General features: G+C 45.6%; 1 protein-coding gene across 1 annotated transcript in view; it reads left to right on the top strand.

Annotated features, from left to right (window-relative positions):
* The first annotated feature begins 4,439 nt into the window (after positions 1 to 4,439).
* The window catches only part of CAB39 (calcium binding protein 39), a 43,187-nt gene continuing 35,945 nt past the window's right edge, over positions 4,440 to 11,681 (top strand). The window contains exon 1 of the mRNA XM_050902537.1: positions 4,440 to 4,514. The gene's annotated coding sequence lies outside the window, so the exon portion shown is untranslated. The remainder of the gene's footprint in view (positions 4,515 to 11,681) is intronic.

Raw genomic sequence — 11,681 nt, 5'->3', positions numbered from 1 at the left:
TGGCAAGAAGACCCAGATTATTTTTTCAAATGGTCTGTGTCGTGCCTATTGAGATGGCCATGTAGGTGGCAGAGGAACACCTCCATCCCATCCCATGGCGAGGTGGTGACATGCCTGAGGTACGGGCAGTTATTTCTGCCTCTGTGCTCCCTGCCCCACTTTCCTATGATGGTTTGGGCTCTGTGCAAATGGGGCTCGTGCTGGGGAGCTCTCACGTGCACCACTGCCAGTAAAATTCGGTGTGGGGCTTTTTGTAGGAGTGATATTTACCTTGCTTGGGATTGTGCCCATTTGGGCTATGGGCAGGGACATCCAAAAGCGTGTGGCAGGCTGCAAGACCTGGGGGGACGCCGTGCGGGACATGACAAGAGGCACCCAGGACCTGCCCCTGCAGCAGAGTAGTGGGGGAGAGGAGGAAACACCCTCCAAAGGGAAAGGGCACGTGTGTCCTACTGCATTACAGCCCTGGAAAAGATAAAAGATAAACCAGGCGATGAGTTACTTCCCCTGCGTGAAGTACTGAGGAAGAGAAGGGTGCACCAGAGGGATTAAGAAATAAGCCTTGATCCCTGGGGATGGGGTGGGACAGAGACCCTCGGGGCTGCTGGGGACCTACTTTAAAATCGTCTTTGAGAGGCAGTTGAGTCGCCGCTCTCTGAAGGAAGCCAGCCTGGCGTGAATGACATCCTGCAAGCGTGATGCTCTTGCAGGGACGCATTGGCCCAGCCTGGTTTTTGGCTGAACTGCAGGAGCCCGTGGTGCTCTCGGCAGCCTCCCTGCCTCCACTTGCTCTTGCCTCAAGGAGAGCCGAGGGAGGCTGGCCCTGGAGAGCTACCTGCTGCCATGCAGGACCTGGCATCCCACGTGGGGCATAGCGGCTCTGCGTAAGGTATGGTCAAAGAAAAGCAGTGAGCAAAACAGAGCTGCTTGAAGGAGGATTAATTTCACAGGATGACATATTATTTTTCGCCACTTTTACCATTTGTCAGTGTTGGACGGTGATTAGAGGAGCTGAAGCTGAGCTGCAGGGCTCCCTGGGCCTCAAACCAGCAGCAAAAACCCCTAGGATCCCATTCAGCTGTCTGTCCCTCCTGAGCAAAGCACCTGAGTACTTGCCTTTCTAACTACCTTTTTTTTTCCCAGTGAAATAACTTGGATTTTTTAATGTTTATTCACTTCCTAATTTGCAAGGATTAATTAATTCACAATGGATGTCTTAGTCATGGCTGTGAATTAGCGAATTGCTAGTGTACTAAGAGCTCTTTCACATGTTGAACTTAATTCCTGCTTCTAAGAGCTTAGAAAAATCATGCTCTCTCTGCTCAAGGATTTCCCTGCAGTATACTACACGGGAATGGTAATTGCTCTGAACACATTACTTGCATGATCTTTTTTCCAGTGGTCATTTGTAAAGCAGTAGTGTCTATTTTCCAGGAGTTGGTGTCGAATTCCTGTGCCAGCGCTTGCCTTTAATTCCTTCTTCTCTCTAGTCAGTACCCTGAATATTATCTGTTTAAACTTGAATGTTTTTAGCATAATTACAGGTTAACAATTTGAACTCAGACATACACACCCTTTCCACATTGGCTTTGAAAACAACTATTCCCAGCTCACAAGCGGGATATACGAACTGTCAACGTTTTGCCGACCGCACGCCATGGGCCCAGGCAAGCTTGGGAAGCCATTCCCCAAGGTTCCATCACCTCACGCAGGCAGCGTGTCCCCCTGCCTGCTCTGAGTCCAGAGCTGCTTCATCTCTTATATCTTTATATAAAAGCAAGTATATATTTGGGGGCTACAAGCAAGTATATATAAATATATATAAAAATATATATACACACACACTTGCTTTTATATTTTTTCATATAAATATATATATCTCTATATACTTGCTTATACCCCCATGTCCTGTCCGGTGAGGTGCTGAGCACAGCAGGGCTGGCTGGGGTAGCCCCCAGTGGCACTGGCACGCTGCCAGGCTGGACCCGGAGCCTGCAGTGCCGGTCCAGGGAAGCATCCCCACCGAACCAGCACTGCTGCAGCTGCCCAGCCACACCGCCCAGGGCAAATTCCTCTGTGCTTCCATGCTGTCGGACGCAGGGACGGCTGCAAGTGTGGTCAGAAACATTTTTCTGCGTCCGAGCTGTAGCACACAGCTGACTAAGCAGGCTGATTCAAGAAGACCTGTTGGCCGAGCATTTCACATGTTCTATGAGATCTTTCCACATCGGAGATGGCACCAGGAATCTCTTTTCTTCTGCTGTTAGGAGTTGTTTCCCGCAGGATGTTGCGGCCAAGCCCAAGGAGCCATCAGGGTGGGAACTGGAGGAGAACAAGGGGACTTTGAGCAGGGAAGCCAATGGGATGCTGCAGGCAGATGATGCGCAAAGGGTCCAGGAATGAAAATCCATCTCACAGGGGTGAGAAGTTGGACTGTGAAATACTAGAGGTTGCTGCCAGGCTGCTAAAAGACATAGCTAGTGCAGAGCACACAGGATATATATCTGAAAATGCAGCACACGGGGCAGCGCAATGGCCGAGCACGCTGCTTGGGCATGCCAGCCAAGCACCGCCGGACCACCGTGTTTTCTCAGAGAGCTGGGGATGGTATTTGTTGCCTGGGTATAAAGACTATTTTTGCTTATGTTTGAGTTTGGGGTTTTTTTAAAATTTGATAAACTTCCAGCTCGGGGGAAGGGAACGCCTGCCAGGCATGGGGGAAGAGAGGAGACCCTGCAGTCCCCAGGGGAGTGTGTAGGTCCAGCACGTTGTGCAAACCCCATTGCACTAATTCAGGTGTCGCTACAGAAATTGCTTTTGCTTTTCACCCACCCAGTCACCTTACCACAGCTAGAGTAAATTCTCACTCTGTATAATACAAGCTCACTTAGCTGTGAGTACAGTCTAAGCGAGAGGAGCTTCAGCCCCTCTGTGCCTGACTGCCCAAGCCACCCAGCAAGAGCTGCCGTGTCCAGCGCAGCGTCCTGGCAGGAGCCCGTGGGGCTGCAGGAGGCAGCTTTGCCTGCCAACGCCACTTGCTTTTTGTACGGCAGACAAGGCAGCCGCGACACGTGAAGTTCAGAGCAGCAACATGCTGCTGCAGGGACAAATTACAGAATCGAGAAGCCCGACCCAAACCCTCCCCAGCGATGTGACAGTGAAGTGCAGGAAAGGGATGTGGAGACACGTAATTAAAAAGAAGCTGAAGACAGAAGCCGTCAGCTGGAGTTGTACAGTGCAGCAGAACATGAGGAGCTTCAGGACGTTTCAGGAAACCAGGCCAGCAAGTCCCACACTGCTGCACGGCAGTAATGCATCAGACCCATGGGGGCAAGGTTTCACCTCATAGCTTGTAAGAAATTCATGACCTGTTCCATAAAAATATATTTTTCCACTTTAAAATCATGTTGTGTATTATACTGCACTAATGGACAATATCAACTTGATCTATGCTGGGAGACGTGGGCTTTTTCCGATTCAGGCTAATCTGCATTTGTCACGGCGAGATTAATATATGAATATTACCTACCAGGCCCACGGAAACAGCCCGAAGCCCTTCCATGCCGCGATGGGAACTAGCAGAAAACCTTTGGACTATAACGTACCGGCAACCTGACGCGCAGGGCCGGCTGAAGTCCAAGTCCAAGGCGCGATGCTGCGTCACAACCCCACATCAGAGCCCTGAGGTTCGCGACACGGAAAAAAGAGTTTTCTGACAGTGCAAAGGGTGCAAGGGGCCAGCAGGAGGTTAGGGCAAAGAGGAGAGGGGGGGAATAATAATAACTAATAATAAATAAAAATTATAAAACAATAAATACTAAATAGTAAAATATAAATAATTACATAATAAAAAGAATACTAAATTCTACTAAAGAGCAAAAGAATAATAAAAAGGAATAAGACGAATAATAAATAATAAAATTTAAATAACAATAAATAACAAAAGGAATAATAATAAATGTCCAATACTAATAACACATAACCACTGGGGCGGGGGTGCTTTGGCACCAACGCCCCGGCCCGGGGGCGACGGCGCAGGAGGTCTCCTACAAGCAGCCGCAGGGCTGCCTGACACCGGGTTTCCCGCGGCCGGGAGGTGCGGCCCCCGCGCACCCACCCGCGGGGGCGGGCACGGGGCTTCGCGGGGCTCCCGCGCCCCCCGCGGCCGCGGCGCGGGTCCCGCGTGGGCGCCGCCCTCGGCCCTCCGCGCCGGCAGGGGGCGGCGGCGGGCGGCGGCGGGCGGCGGCGGGCGGAAGCGTCGCCGCGCTCTGCCGCCCGCTGCCGCCGCCGCCGCCGCGCTCCGCCGCCGGGCGAGGGAAGGGCCGCTGCGACGCAGCAGAGCGCGGGGCGGGGGGGGGGGAGGGGGCCGGGCGAGCCGGGGCCGCGCCGCGCCTCTGCCTGCAGCCGCCGGAGCCGCGCCGCCAGCTGCCGGAGCCGGGGCGGTCGGGCCGCCAAGGGGCAGGCCCCGCCGGACACGCCGCCGAGGAGGCGCCAGGCCGCGCTCCGCACCCGAGGTACCGAGCCGGCGGCGGCGGGGCGGGGGGAGGCCGGCGGCGGGTCGGGCCCAGGCCAGGCGGGCGGTGCGTGAGCGAAGGCCGCTGGGCCCGACCCGCGTTGTCCGTCGCTGCCCCCGGCGCGGGGCCGGGTCGGGCCGGGAGGCGGCGCCGCCGGGGCCGGTGCGTGCGGGGCGGCCGCTCCGGGCAGGGCCGGGCCGTGCCCTGCGGGCCGCGGAGGCCGCCGGGGAGCGCGGCCTGGCCCGGCCGGTGCCCGGCGCGTTCCGGCCCCGTCTCCCCGCTCGGCGGCGGCCGCTGCTGGGAGGGACCGGCCGAGTCCTGCTGGCCAGATTGGCCTCGGAGGCGGCGCTGCCTCCGCGGGGCTCGCTGGCGGCCTGGGGAGGGGGGCAGTTCCCGGCTGGTAGTGACTTCACCGGGGGGGGTCTGTGCCGTTTGGGCCGGGGCGGGTGTCGGTACGTTTGTGTGTAAAAGCTGGAGGCAGTCTGAAGGGGAAGGGTCCAGACCAGTGTCTGTGTTTCGCTGGTGCGGCAGCGCCTTTTATCCCGAAGTTCCTCAAATGCCGTACCCGGGTAACGAATTGATACGCAGAACTGCGCAGGGTTTACCTCAGGCCGCAGAAACGGAGCCGCTTCTGGGGTGGGAGGCAGCCGCTGGTGCACGGCACCGCTTGGGATGGGCAGCGGAGGGGAATACGCTGTCCCCGCCAAGCAGCAGGGGGAAATGGGGGTGGGCAGTCGTCACCTGAGTTAGCCTTTCGGTCAGGAGAACACCCGGTTAAAACCTCTTCTTTGTTATGTGCTTTATTACATGACTTGACTGGAGGTGCGGAGCAGGCACTAACTTACGCAGTCCTCTCAATGTCCAGGTCTAAGGCCTCTTCCTACAATTGTTATTTATGTTCATAGTCCTAATAGGCCTCTGTACAGAAATAACTGTATGTGAGGGCTGTTAAGATCCTAATTGTTTTGCAAACTACCCCATAGAAAGCTAACACAGCGTGATCTCTGTGTTCCATAAAAGAAAAAAAGTTTTTTCATTGTTTTTTCTTACAAATCTGAAATACTACTAGTATTGAAACCAGGATGTATTCAGTATTTTGTTGGGGTTTTTTTTTGTTTGTTTGGGTTTTTTTAGTTGGTTTTTTTTTTTTTAAAGAAAATCTAATTTTTGGTAAGTGATCATATAGGTGCGTAGGATTTATTTAAAACCTATATGCTGTCTTATGAGAATGGTGTGATTTAATTTGCATGATGAGTCAAAGATTAAATTACATGACCTAGGCTCTTTAGTTTCAGTGAGGCAAGTAACGATGCTTGGAAGAACAGTTTAAATGTAGATCAGAAATAAAATTTTATTAGCATCAAAATATTGTAAAGTTTTGTGTGTGTGTTGCTTTTTTAAACTTACCTGTCAGAAACTCTAATTCAGGGCCCTGTGTTTTCCTTTCAGCAGCGTAGTTCATCACCAGGAAATGTGTCTTCCTTTTTAGCACGAAGAGCTCATGAAATCATGTACTATCAGAGGAAATTTAACATCCTGAGCTTGCGCCTTGGCATCTAAGCTTTTAAATAGTAGATTTTTACTGTTTAAGACACTGTGTACCTTTAGTTAATACCTATTACCTAATACCTGTTGATGTGGCACATGCCTTTAACTGCAGAGAAAAAAAAGGCCAAGAAATATTCTGTGAATCAGAATAAGCATGGTATCTGTTTTGGGGTCAAAAATAACTTGATATTTTTTTTTTTTTTCAGTTATCCTGTACAAATTGGCAGCTTATCTGATCTGTAAGAGTGGCATGATGCCCCATGGCACTGTGTCTTGGTAGGATTCTGTATGTCATGGACTCGCTGTTGTAAGAATATTGTATTTTACAATTAGTTTCGTGGTAGTCTTGTGATGTGAGAAACTATTGAGTCAGCCAGCTAGTATACGCTTGGCTTAAATTTACTTGTATTTAAACTGTAATCTCGATGGTAGAGTGATATACGTGTCGTTGGGGGACTTTCCTTGGTCAGACAGAAAAAGTACCTTAGTACAGGAGGAGATTGTGTCTGGTGGTGTTGGGACCAAGCAGAATAAAGGTCTTATAAGTTTGTATGTATGGACTAACATGCTGCTGAATATTTCTGAATGCTGATAGCATTGGTTTTTTTCAAGTTAATTGCGTTCTCTTATTTATGTTGACGCGGAGTTCTTAAACTTTGATGCGTTCTATAGGCATTTAATGCATGGTTGTAGATGGAGAATTATAAAACACTTCATATTTTTATATATGTATTTATACAAATAAAGGAGACTAAAAAGTGCCAGTTAAGTAATACTTTGTGACAGTATGTCTTTGAGAGATAATTATGCTCTTTGGGTATTATCAAGTGCAGACAAATGCGTATTCCTAGTGGCGTGTGATAATAGTAAGAAAACTCTACCTCTTGGAATTCCTTGATTGCTTTTATGAAACAGTTATTCAGGAGGGAATGGTATCTATTTTGCATTCTATCGTGGAAGCTAATGCGTTAGTCTCTTATTAATTAATGGATGATAGTTGAATGAGACCTTACTGTTGCGCTGTACATGCTGCACTGTCTAGGTTGTTTTATGGCATTTTTATGAATATTAGAATTACCGACCAGCGTCCTCCCTTCTGAGTCAATTCCGGATTGAGTTTTTACAGATTTTTTTAATGAGATGTTTGCAGCATTAATTTTTGTGTAAAATCTTCTGAAAGCTTTGATAATCTCTGTAATGCGCCTAGTGGCTTTAGACACTTGCTAAAATGATGTGGGTTTTTGTACTGCATGTAGAGTTTTGGAATGGCACTCTAATAGATGATGCTGGTTTGAAGCGGGGGGCAGGAAGGAGCCTAGATGACCTTTTGAATTCCCTTCTGGCCCTGGTTTTCTGTACTTCTGACACTTTATAATATGGTTTAATTACAAGAGCAGCTATTAAAGTGTAATTACTTTTGTCTAATTGGAGGCATTTTGCAGCTTTCTATCAAAAATAAGATTTAACTCATCTGCTCCTTCAAAATCAATAGTACCACAACAGCCTGTAGCTATTTATGTGAATAATGTGCAAAGCAAGAATAGTAGTTGAATTCCTAATATTTTCTACATTGTACAGTTGAAATCTTGTAAATTTAGCAATTTCTGGTAAGGAAACAGTGGGCTGCGTGCACTTTTACCACTTCTTCTTAGCTGCAAGTTGAAGCCAGATATTAATCACATTGGACAAAAACCTTTTGAGTTGTTCAGTGTTCACTGTAACTGTATTTTTGTAGCTGTAGATAAACCTCAAGCAAGATGAAAAATTCCTTTTGGTATTAGTGCTCAAGATTGTGCTGTTCTAACAGGAGAACTTTTAAAATGCTACTTCCCCAATTTGTTGTCTAATTTAGGGTGTTTATTAGTCTGAATTGTTTGCAAGTTCAGCTCTAATTCCCTTCCGTCTGGGCTCTCTCTTTCCCCATGTTTTCTCTCAATATCATGCTTCTTGCACCACAAGATGTAGAGTTGTGAGCCAGAAGGAAGCCAAATGTCTTTAGTTAGAAGGTGAAACTTTGTGCTGAGATCCCTCCCTCTTCCCCTCCCCACCCCCCCAAGTGCAAACACAAAGGTTAAATTAGAAGATGAGGCTGTCTTGAATTATTGTAACGGACTTTAGCTAGGCTTTTAAATGCATGTTTCAGGAGTACTTAAGGCTTAAACTGGTGTCACGTGAGTTTGGTCTTTCTTTATCCTGAGCAGATTTATGTGCTTTCGTTATTCCACCTTATCATAAAGTGGCACATTCATTTGTCCCTATTTAAATATTCTTTATAAAGGATTGAATTCAGGATTGATCCAAACTGGAAGCAGCCAAAATACTGTGTGTTTACAGGAATAACTGTGGTCGTTCCTTAGGAGCCTTCATGGCCTTTTTTTTTTTCAGACAACATTAATTTAGAAAGTAAATTGCTTAGGTTTAAATAAACAACTGCAATTTGCTTTCTAACTCCCTCGTTTTGAGTATTCTAGCTAATACTTCCTATAGTCAAAAGACACTATAAAAAGTTCCTGACTGTGGACTTCAAATACGCTAAAAGGAAGCAAATTTTAAGCCTATCCACAAGGGCATAAAATTCTGGGGGAAATCACTGAATGTTGTAGCTAATCTTTCTGTTTACTGGAAATCTGCTACTTCTAATGAAATACCTAGTTCCTTTCTAAAGATCCATTTGCTCTGTAATTCTTCCCTCCCCTTCAAACACTCAGAGAATTCATCGCTAAAAAGTTAAATATAGCAAGACAGTTCAAAAAATGAGAAGATATAATTAGTACAGAACTGTAGTAATAGTGTAACATGTTCTTCTAAGTTCAGAAACATCTTTGAATGAAGTTATTTAGGAGTTACTACTTGGAGTTATGTTAAAATGTTTGGGTATACTGTCAAGTGTTTCACAGTGAAATGCCTGCACCAGTGAAAAATTGCTGTGTGTTGCTTTTGATCCTTACCCTGTTGTGTATTTTTTTTATCAATTTGTATTGATAACAAATTCATTTTTCTTACTTAAAGAATGTAACTAAAAGTTCAACTGCAAACCCTGCAAGGTTTGAAACGTGACACTTAAAAATAGCTAAGATAGAACTTGGCTATAAATTAAGTTGAATTGATATGTCAGCTTTTCAGGGAGTTGAATATGCGTGATTGCGAGAGAAGTACTTATGTTCAGTCATTCGTGTGCACGAAATGCCTTATTTCCTTTGAAGTTATCTGTGTTAAAACATATAATGAAAAAATTGAGAAGTGTTCCCAGAAATGTGGATGCATAATCTTTTTCTGGGTGCTAGAGGTGCACAGGCAAACAGCTGACATCTGAAGAAATACCTTTCTGAAAAGTTTTTACTGACTTTTAAGTAAAGCATGCTAGTGCACAGAAATACAAAGAAAGCCGGTTGAACAGACAGTTGTGGAAGGCCCCTCCATCTCGCCAGCTAGCTCTCATGTCTGGTGCTGCTTTGGATTTTGGTGGGCAGAAGCTGACTGTGCGACTTTCCCTATCGTTTTTCTCTTTACTCCCCTGGCCAAGAGCTCACCTGGGAAGGCTTACTGTGGATGGATACCTTTTTTCCAAGTATTCGTTCAGAGCCATGCCAGCTTCCCAGCTCATCTGCTGAGGAGGTTGCTTTAAAAAAAAAATCTGTAGACATGGAATTATCAGTAGCATCTTGTATGGTGTGGTAGATGTGTATGCTGATAGCACACATTCAGAGCATCCTGCTGCAATGGAGTCTCTGATCTCTTTGTCTGGGTAAGCAGTTTCAAGAGTTTTTGCTACAGTTGTAGAAATGAGGCAAAAGTTACTTGTGTCATATTTTACTTTGACTGTTACATCTGAAGTATGCCCTTTACTGCTTTGGCAGATGATAATCCTTTTAATATATATCAAAAGATTTTTTTTTTTTTGCTTGATGTATTGTAATGGTTTATAAAATTAACCAGCATAGAACATTTTGACTTTATTGAATGTCGTATATAGACAAAGAAAAAGCAAAAGAAAAGTTTGTTCACAGAGAAGTAAGATTTTAGAAAAAAAAAATGTAGGGGGTTTTATTCTACCTAAATGAGACCTTAGTGATAGACATGCACTGAGAAGTCTCTCCCACACAGTTTATGAATGCATCGTTCTTTTATCCTGTAACACCTGCTATTCAAGTCCTAAATTCCTTCTGACCCAAGATTGGTAGTGATGGAGAAACTTCACAAGGGAATTAAAAAAAGGTACCTTGTAGGGGAGAGAGTTGAGGCACAGTTCTTGATAAAGACTTTGTGTATGCTCAGTACTATGTTAGAAAAATGTTGAGAAAGTGAAGTCAATCTCTCAAAAGTTAACAAATATTCAGAACCTCACTTTGCTTATACTGATTTGCTACAAAAAGTTTGATTACGTGATTGTTTTCAGGTTTTTTTCAGCAGGACCTTTTGTTCTGTCAGTGCACAAGCGAACGCTCAGTGAAGGGGCATCCTTTGCATGTACTTGTTTAGTCGCAATGTAGTATTTGGTCTTGTGCTTTATTGCATAAAACTCAGTTCTCTGAAGACAGGAGGTTTCAGGTCTTTGTGGGTTTTTCATTGGTTCACAGATACTAATGAAAGTACATTTCACAGTTTTCTTCAGCAGCGTGGTGATTCTCCCCCTTTTGTTCAGGCATCGACGCTTAAGCACAGAGAATTTTCTCCTGTGTTTGAGTGCATGAGGTTGTGTGTGTTGTCTGGTGGAGCACTTGAGAGCTTACACTTCCAAAGCTTTTTTCCAGTGGCATCCATTCGTGATGTGAGATTCAGTTGCTTAAACATAGATATCTAGTATTATTTTAGATGCTCCAAGGCATCTGCCCAAGAGAGGTAGGAGGTCTGGATTTTCTGAAGGGGTGGTTGGAGACCAGCTGTGCTGTTTTAGTGCATTTGCAGTGGCATTCGTCCTTCAGGCACCTGAATTGCTGCCATAGTATTAGTTGTTAGTCTCAGAATCTCATTTTGGGTCCCAGAAGAGGGTGGGTACTTAAGTAGTGACCACATGTTAGACACTTGGGTTATGTGTTGCCTAATGAGAAAGGAAGATTTGGGGTAGAATTCTGCTGTCCGGGGCAGCATACTCTCATACTTGAGAGTCTTGACTGAGGGACCTGGTTTTGCTGTCCTCTGCCTTGTTGCATGCTTTCCAACTTCAAAATCAAATAAGGAAAAGTTCCTATGGAAAATTTGTCTTTTTTGTAGTCTGGTATAGTTTGTCAGTGGAATGAATGAAGGCTTCTCTTAAAAAAAGTACAATTGAGGAAAACTAAAATAATCAAGATAATTAGAAAACCTTAAATCTTGAAGTGTTGGGTGTTGGACTTAAGGGCCTTGCTACTTGAACATGAGAAATGCAGCTTGTCTTAAAATATGGTCTGAAAGCACACAGGCTCCAGCGACCAGGTCAATAGTCTTTTTCCATGGATTTCACGTATCGTGATTGACAACGAAAGAAGCTTCTTGAAAATATTCTAAATTTTCTAAACAAGTGCTGTTCTGGATGTGATTGTTTAGATTTGTAATCTCTAAGAAAAGCAGTATGTTGACTCATCAGTATTGACTAACGTAGTTCCGTTTTACATCTATAATTGACATTGAGCAATATTTAAA

Source organism: Gymnogyps californianus, chromosome 10, assembly GCF_018139145.2.
Source record: "Gymnogyps californianus isolate 813 chromosome 10, ASM1813914v2, whole genome shotgun sequence".
NCBI lineage: Eukaryota > Metazoa > Chordata > Aves > Accipitriformes > Cathartidae > Gymnogyps > Gymnogyps californianus.
This window is presented reverse-complemented; position numbering and strand designations above follow the sequence as displayed.